The sequence below is a fragment of the Micromys minutus genome, assembly GCF_963924665.1.
Source record: "Micromys minutus genome assembly, chromosome: X".
In the NCBI taxonomy this organism is placed as follows: domain Eukaryota; kingdom Metazoa; phylum Chordata; class Mammalia; order Rodentia; family Muridae; genus Micromys; species Micromys minutus.
Window position 1 is genome coordinate 11,288,703 of NC_137970.1, and position 7,474 is coordinate 11,296,176.

Below are 7,474 nucleotides of genomic sequence, written 5' to 3' on the forward strand. Positions count from 1 at the left end.
CTGGCTGTTTCTTCAAGATTGAATTACAGCTGCCTGGTGTCTGCTTGCTGAAAGGACTGGACTATAGCTGCCGGTTCGTGCCGGGTGTCTACCTGTCTAGAGGACTGATCTGCAGCTGCTGAGTCATATTTGGTGTTTGCTAGAGGACTGAACTTCTTCCTAAGAAGATCCAGCTCACACCCAAAGAACTATTGTTGGACAGGTCTACTTACTTCTTATTCTAATAACTTTGCTCTTCCACTACCTCTGCTGGGTGGTGGGCTAAAGGAGAGGTTGAACCCTTATTAAAAGCAGGTTGCAAAAAAATGTATGCCTACAGGTTGGCAACATGCCTTTAATCCCAGCACTCAGGGGTGGAGGGGGGGCAGAGACAGTCAGATCTCTTGAGTTTAAGGCCAGACAGACTAGGTGGTCCTAAGACAGCCAGGGTTATGCAGAAAAACCCTGTCTCAGAACAAAACACATCATTCACACACACACATACACACACACACACACATACACACACACACTATATATATATATATATTTGATATATATTTATATATAAATATAATGAAATATATTTATATATAATATTTATATATAGTATGTGTATGTGTGTATATATATGCATTTAAAAAATTGCTAGGTTAATTTATCTAATTTTTTTAAAGTGGTTAAAAATGTGCTGTATTATAAGAACTGGAAAAAAGACTCTGCATGATGGTTATAGGATGGACTGAACCTAAAAATTCAGGGTAGATCTTGACCCAGCACCACCATAAAAGCTCCAGTATCCTAGCACTACCCCACCTCACTGTTCTGCCTTCCAAGGGAGCTCTAGTACCACGTTAACATTTTCTGGAACCAAAGAGATGACTCAGTGAGTAAGGGTGTTTGCCATCAAGCCTGATGACCTGAGTTCAGTTCCTCAGACCCACAGGGTGGAAGGAGAGAATCAACTCCTACAAGTTGCCCTCCGGCATCCCCTGATATGCCTTGTACTTATATGCCAATAAACACACACACACATACACACTAATTAAAAATAATATAAAACAACTTCTTGTTTCAGGTAATGGCCTCTCTGTGGTGTTTTCTGGAGACCCAGTTCCAGTTATATTGAACTTAAAGAATTGGTGCCAAGGATAGAATTATTCTTCTTATAGCTAAATAAGTAGCTGGCATTATGTTTCTATTGGACAATGCTGCCTTAGATTTTATAGCAAACTATATTCTGAGTGCCAAACGTAGCCAGCTGCCTGTTTTTGTAAATAAAGTTTTATTGGCATATTCCCATACCCATTCTTTCCTATATGATCTGTGGCTGCATTGGGACAGCAGTTACAGCAGGAAAGGAAACAAACTTCAAAGACTAAGATATTTATTCTCTGCCTCTTACAGAAAGTTTACCAATTCCTGATAGGGATTATGGCCTCTAGAAATATTTCTAAGAGCCTGCGAGATGTCTGTCAGGTAAAAGCACTTGCTGCTAAGCCTGACAACCCAAATTTGATCTGGGGAAATCTAAATGGTAGGAGACAACCAACTCCTTCAAATTGTCTCTGAGGTACCTCATACATGCACACACACACACACTCTCTCTCTCTCTCTCTCTCTCTCTCTCTCTCTCTCTCTCTCACACACACACACACACACATACACACACACACACACACACACAAACAAAATAAAAACTCACTCTATAGACAATGCTGGCCTCTGACTCAGATGTCCACTTGCCTCTGCCCCCCGAGTGGTGGAATTAAAGGCATGCACCACCTTGAAAAAAGTCATTTCTAAGCTGAAAATGTATCCCTGGCTTTTGGGGTGGGGTGAAACGGTTGAGCTATATCTTAGAATATATGGAAAGTATGCTTAGTCAGTCATGGTTGCAAGAAATACTTTAATATATGTTGCACATTGTGTGTGAGAGGTATGTGTATATCTAATTTCTATAGGAAAGGATGGGGCTAGCAAGATGGCCCGCTGGTTAAAAAGGCTTACCATGTAATCAGTCCTGGGGACACTTACTATGTAATCCTGGGGATACTTGCCTTCCATCAGGCACTCATGTAAAGATGAACGGAGAGAACCAACTCCACAAGGTTGTCCTCTGACCTCCACTGCATTTATGTACACACATACACAATCATTTTTAAAAGTCAGAAGGTGGCCAGATGGTGGTACCCACCTTTAATCCCAGCAGTAGAGAGGCAACTCTGTGAGTCGGAGACCAGCCCATTCTCTACAAAGTGAGTTCCAGACTAGCCAGAACTGTTACACAGAGAAACTCTGTGTCGAAAACCCCAAAATGAACTGTAATAAGATAAAAAAGAGAAAGCCGCAACCCTGTTGGAACTAGCTTAACCTTCCAAGTAAAGGAAACAATGTATTCTCAACTAATTTGATACAGTGCAGCTACTTTGTCATTATTCTCCCCAGAACTTCATCACACCACTTCTGATAACCACTTCCTGTCTGAAACAAGCCGAGCCAAGAGGGCTCGGAGGGAGCTGGAAGTACACACACACACACACATACACACACATACACGCTATCTTAAAAAATAAATCTTGAAAATGTTTTGTTTGTTTTCTTTTCTTAGAGAATTTTCAATGCCAGGTATGATTGGCATGCAGGTTTAATCCTAACACTCTGGAAGCAGAGACAGGCCTGGTCTACACAACAAATTCCAGGCCATCTGGAACTATATAGGGAAACCTTATCTCATTTTTTTTCTTTTTGACCAAAAAAAAAAAAAGTAAGTTTACTGAGTGGACCACGGTGGCATATCAGGAAGGACAAGACCTACCCTTTACTGGAATGTTGTAGGGAGAAGCAGAGGTTTAGCTATACAGATCTCATCCTGGGATCACTTTCTTCCTTTCCTATCCTGTCCTTTCCTTCCTTCCTTAGTTTGTTTTTTTTTTTTTTTTTTTTTTTTTTTTTTTTTTTTTTTTTAATTTCAAGACAGGGTCTCACTGCATAGTCTTAGATGTCCTGAAATTCACACTGCAGACTAGGCTGGCCTTGAACCCAAAGAGATCTTGCTGCCTCTGCCTTCTAAGTGCTCACGCCACCACACAAGGCTCATTCTGTTTTGTTTTGTTTTTAAAGCTGTACTCTCTGTTACCTTACAACAAATTATGTTGGAGCGCCGAGGTTGGAAGAAGGCTCCCAGGCGGTGTGGATCAGGAGTCCTAATCCATCACAAAGGGAACACCTGCCTCTACTCCATTTCCGGTTGTCAGCAGAGAGGAGTGGATGGCCAAAATGGCTTGTATGCCTGGGGGCTCACACCATGGAGAGGACCCCTCAGGAGGGTCTCTAGGACAGAACAGCCTGGGGGTCCTCACAGAAGGACAGCCTCAGACGTGGTGACCAGGACTGCAAAGATGCTGTTCCTACCAAGAAAGGGGGAGTGTTACATGGCCACCTAGGCGCATCAAGCCAGAAGCAGCTGCTGGGATGGACATGTTTCCTATGATCCTGCACCACAAGACCACCATCTTCATGGATGCCAAGGAGTCGAGCACCAAGCTGAAGCACATTGTCCAGGACATCCACAAACAGCGGCTGTGTAAGGACAACCAGCTCCTTGATGACAGAAAAGCTCTGGGCAAGTGTGGCTTCACTAGCTAGACAGCATGACCACAGGCTCCTGCCACTGTGGGCTTGGTCTATGAAACCCTGTGCCTTTCTCCAACCCTCCAGAGCTTCCAGAAGTAAGGAAACCACAGTATCCTGGAGACAGTGCTAATGGACAAGCTGTGCCATGAGGACCCCATTCCTCCAAAAAAAAAAAAAAAAAAAAAAAGTTGTCAGACAAAAAGAAAAGAAAGAGAGCATAAGATCATCTACCTTTTCTACCTGAGCCGTGTCAAGTATTGTACATTCACAGATCAATGCCTCCTCTTCATTTGAATGAGTATGGAAACCACAGGCAGGGGCTGGGGAGATGGCCCAGTGGTTAAGAGCATTTGCTACTCTTTCAGAGGTCCCGAGTTCAACTCCCGGCACCTACAGGAAATCTTGCAATCATTTGTAACCCCAATTCCAAAGATTTCAATGCCTTCTTCTGGGGTCCTGGGTGAGGGGGCAATACACACATGCGGTGTACAGGTATGCATGCAGGCCAAATCACAATAAAATAAAATGCACATAAAATTAAAATGAATGTCTTTAAAAAAAAAAAAGCACTGAGAAATGAGCCTAGCCATGTTCTTCGAAAGAACAAGGCCAACTGTGTTCATGAATGGATATAGAGAAAAGACCCAGCCAGATATTTGGTCCCCTGTGACACCCTGAAAACTTAGGATGTTATAATCATTCTCTAGGTGTCAGGAGCTATTTGAGAGCTGGAAGTCTAGCTTGATCATGGAGTATTTTCGTAGTGTGTACTAGCAGGAGGTTCCAGGGACACCAGCAACACTATAAACAACCAAACCACTGGTGGTACACGTCCTTAGTACCAGTGCTTGGGAGGCAGAGGCAGGCAGAGCTCTGACTTTGAGGCCAGCCTGATCTACAGAATTGAGTTCTAGGCCTATACAGAGAACCCTTGTCTGGAGGAAAAAGAAAAGAAGGAAGGAAGGAAGGAAGGAAGGAAGGAAGAAAGAAAGAAAGAAAGAAAGAAAGAAAGAAAGAAAAGAAAGAAAAAAGAAAGAAAGGAAGGAAGGAAGGAAGGAAAGAAGAAAGGAAGAAAGAAAAGAAAGGAAGGAAGGAAGGAAGGAAGGAAGGAAGGAAGAAAAATAGAACCATTTTAGAATAGTCTCAGATGTTTCAAAGAGATTTCCTTTTAATGTTATTTTTGTCTGGGTGTTATTGTTGTTTTTGAGATAGTCCTGGAACTCTTTCTGTAGATCAGGCTGGCCTGGAACTTTCTGAGAGTCACCCAAGTGTTCACACAACCATATCTAGCTTTTATTTAGATATACTTAGACAGGATTCTCATACTTTTGATCATGAGTTGTGACTGGATTTTGCAATTGCAAGGGGATTGCATGTATCAATTCCACAAAGACACATAAATATTTACAGGAGGTAGCATATGATTTGTCCAGGAGGGAACCATATAGGAAGTAAGGCACAGCATAGGCCCAAAGGCCTTTTCAGGATGTATTAAACAGCTCAGACTACTACAGCAAAATGCCGTGGACCAGGGTCTGTGTGTTGGGGTGTGAGGTGGTTTGAATAAAAATGGACCTCATAGGCTCATATATTTGAATGCTTAGCTACCAGGAAATAAAGCTCTTAAATAGGATTAGAAGGATTAGGAGGTGTGGCCTTGTTGGAGTAGGTATACCTTATTGGAGGAAGTGTGCCACTGGGTCGGGGTCGGGTGGGGGTGGGAGTATGGGCTTTAAGGTTTCAAAAGCCCATACTAGGCCCAGTCTCTCCCTCTCTCCCTCCCCACCCTCCTCTCTCCCCAGGGTTTTGCTGAGGAATCCTGGCTGGTCTCAAATGTATCACATTGGTAAGACTAGTCTTGCACTCATGATTCTTGTGTCTCAGTCTCCCGTGCCAGAATTACAGGAGACTGCCTGCCTGGTGGCTCATTCTCTTCTAGGCCAGATCTCTAGAGAGCAAAAGGCAGTCCAGACCAGGCAACCATGTTTTAAAGCCTTTTTCTGCTCATGTGCCTGCTCACAGTCTATTAAACATGTCACACAGTCAAGGCCAAAGTCCAGGGACAGTGAAGTATGCACATCTCAAGAGGGAGTGGAGTGGTGATCTGTGAACTACACTCTGTCACCTGCACATCTCATCCCTAATAGTCTGTGTCCACCCTCCCGTCCTGCAACTAGAGACACTGAAACACTAACCTCAGAATGTGACCACAACTGGAAGGAGAGACTTTCAAAGGATGATGAGTGCTGGGCAGATGCTCAGTAGAAAAAGTGCTTGTTGGGTAAGCAGGGGGACCAGAGTTCGGCTCCCCAGAATACATGTAAAAGTCAGGGAAGTATGCTGGTTGCCTATAATCCCAGCACTCGAGATGCAGATCAGATTCCCCAGGACAAGTTGGCTAGCTAGACTAGCCAGAATCAGAGAACTCTGGGTTCAATGAGAGATCTTGCCTCAAAAAATAGATGCTAGGTGGGGTAATTCTAGTGCTTGAGAGGCAGAGGCAGATGGATCTCTGTGAGTGTGGTGCCAGCCTGGTTTACATAATTAGTTTTAGGACAGCCACGGCTATATAAGGAGACTGTCCCTAAACAGACACATACATACATAATACATACATACATACATAATTACATATATAATACACATACACGGATAGATAGATGATAGATAAATGGATACATAGATACATGGATAGACAGACAAAATAGAGAGCTACTTGGGAAGATGGCTGACATTAATTTAGGGCCTTCATACACACACATGCACCCAAGAGTGTATGCACTTGTACATATATACCCATGACCACACACATGAGAATATGTATACATGCCATGCACAACACACACACACACACACACACACACACACACACACACAAAGGAAATATAAAGGTTGTAAAGTGGATGGGGTGGGAGGTAGGTCCTAATTCAGTCTAAGTAGAATGCTTATAAGAGGAAGGAATTTACACACAGAGAGACACTAAGAGATGCTGTGCCCAGAAGAAAGAACACCTAAGGGTCCAGAGAAAAAGTGACCCATTATATGTAAGGTGTCAGGAGGATCCAACATAAACAGGATGTATGCTCTTTAAGCCCCCTGTCCTAGTCACTATTCTATTGCTGTGAGGACATACTATGACTAAGACAGCTCTCATAAAAGGGGGCTTGCTTACAGTTTCAAGGGCTTAGTCCAGTATCATCATGCCAGGGAGCATGGTGTTGGGACAGCAGCTGAAAACTACATCCTCAACTGTAGGGTGAGAGCTAGTGAGCAAGAGGAGCAGGGGGTTGATTCAAGACAGTGTTGGCCCAATATGATAAAAGACAACTGGGCTACATTCAGCAGACACCCCCCTCCCCCGCCCACTGCCCCAGCTACTTCCACAGCCAGCAACAGGAAGTCTAAGGCTGAGTTTGGCTGCGCTGAAAACTTCTGATTCGCAGCATTATTGCCAAAATAGCTGACTAGTCTGGTAAGTATGATAAAGTAAGAGAATACCGTGTAGACAAATGTAGGCTAAATTGTGTCTCACTGAAGATTTAGGAGAGAAATATTACTTTTCCCCCTTCCCCTTATGGCAACAATCAAATAAACAAAAATAGAGTAGGCATACTTTCTTTTGATTATCTAATGTAAGACAGGGAGGGGAGGCGTTCATCAAACACATAGCAAAGGTTTTCCTCTCCAGAGAATCAGCAGGATTCCCCAAGAGTCAGCAATGTGCTAAGGGCTGCAGGGTTCCCAGGAAGCAAGGAACCCACAGAGTCACCTAAGGACCAGGAAGCACATGAGGTCACAAGCTAAGAATTTCTTCAGGACCTGAAAGGATCGTGAGCAATTATGTAATTATGAGGCTAAT

At 43.4% G+C, this 7,474-nt stretch overlaps 1 pseudogene across 1 annotated transcript; it reads left to right on the plus strand.

Annotated features, from left to right (window-relative positions):
* Window positions 1-3,453: 3,453 nt before the first annotated feature.
* Window positions 3,454-3,764, plus strand: LOC308415851 (elongin-B-like; annotated as a pseudogene). The gene has a single exon. The product of its transcript is annotated as an elongin-B-like (transcript).
* Window positions 3,765-7,474: the final 3,710 nt, after the last annotated feature.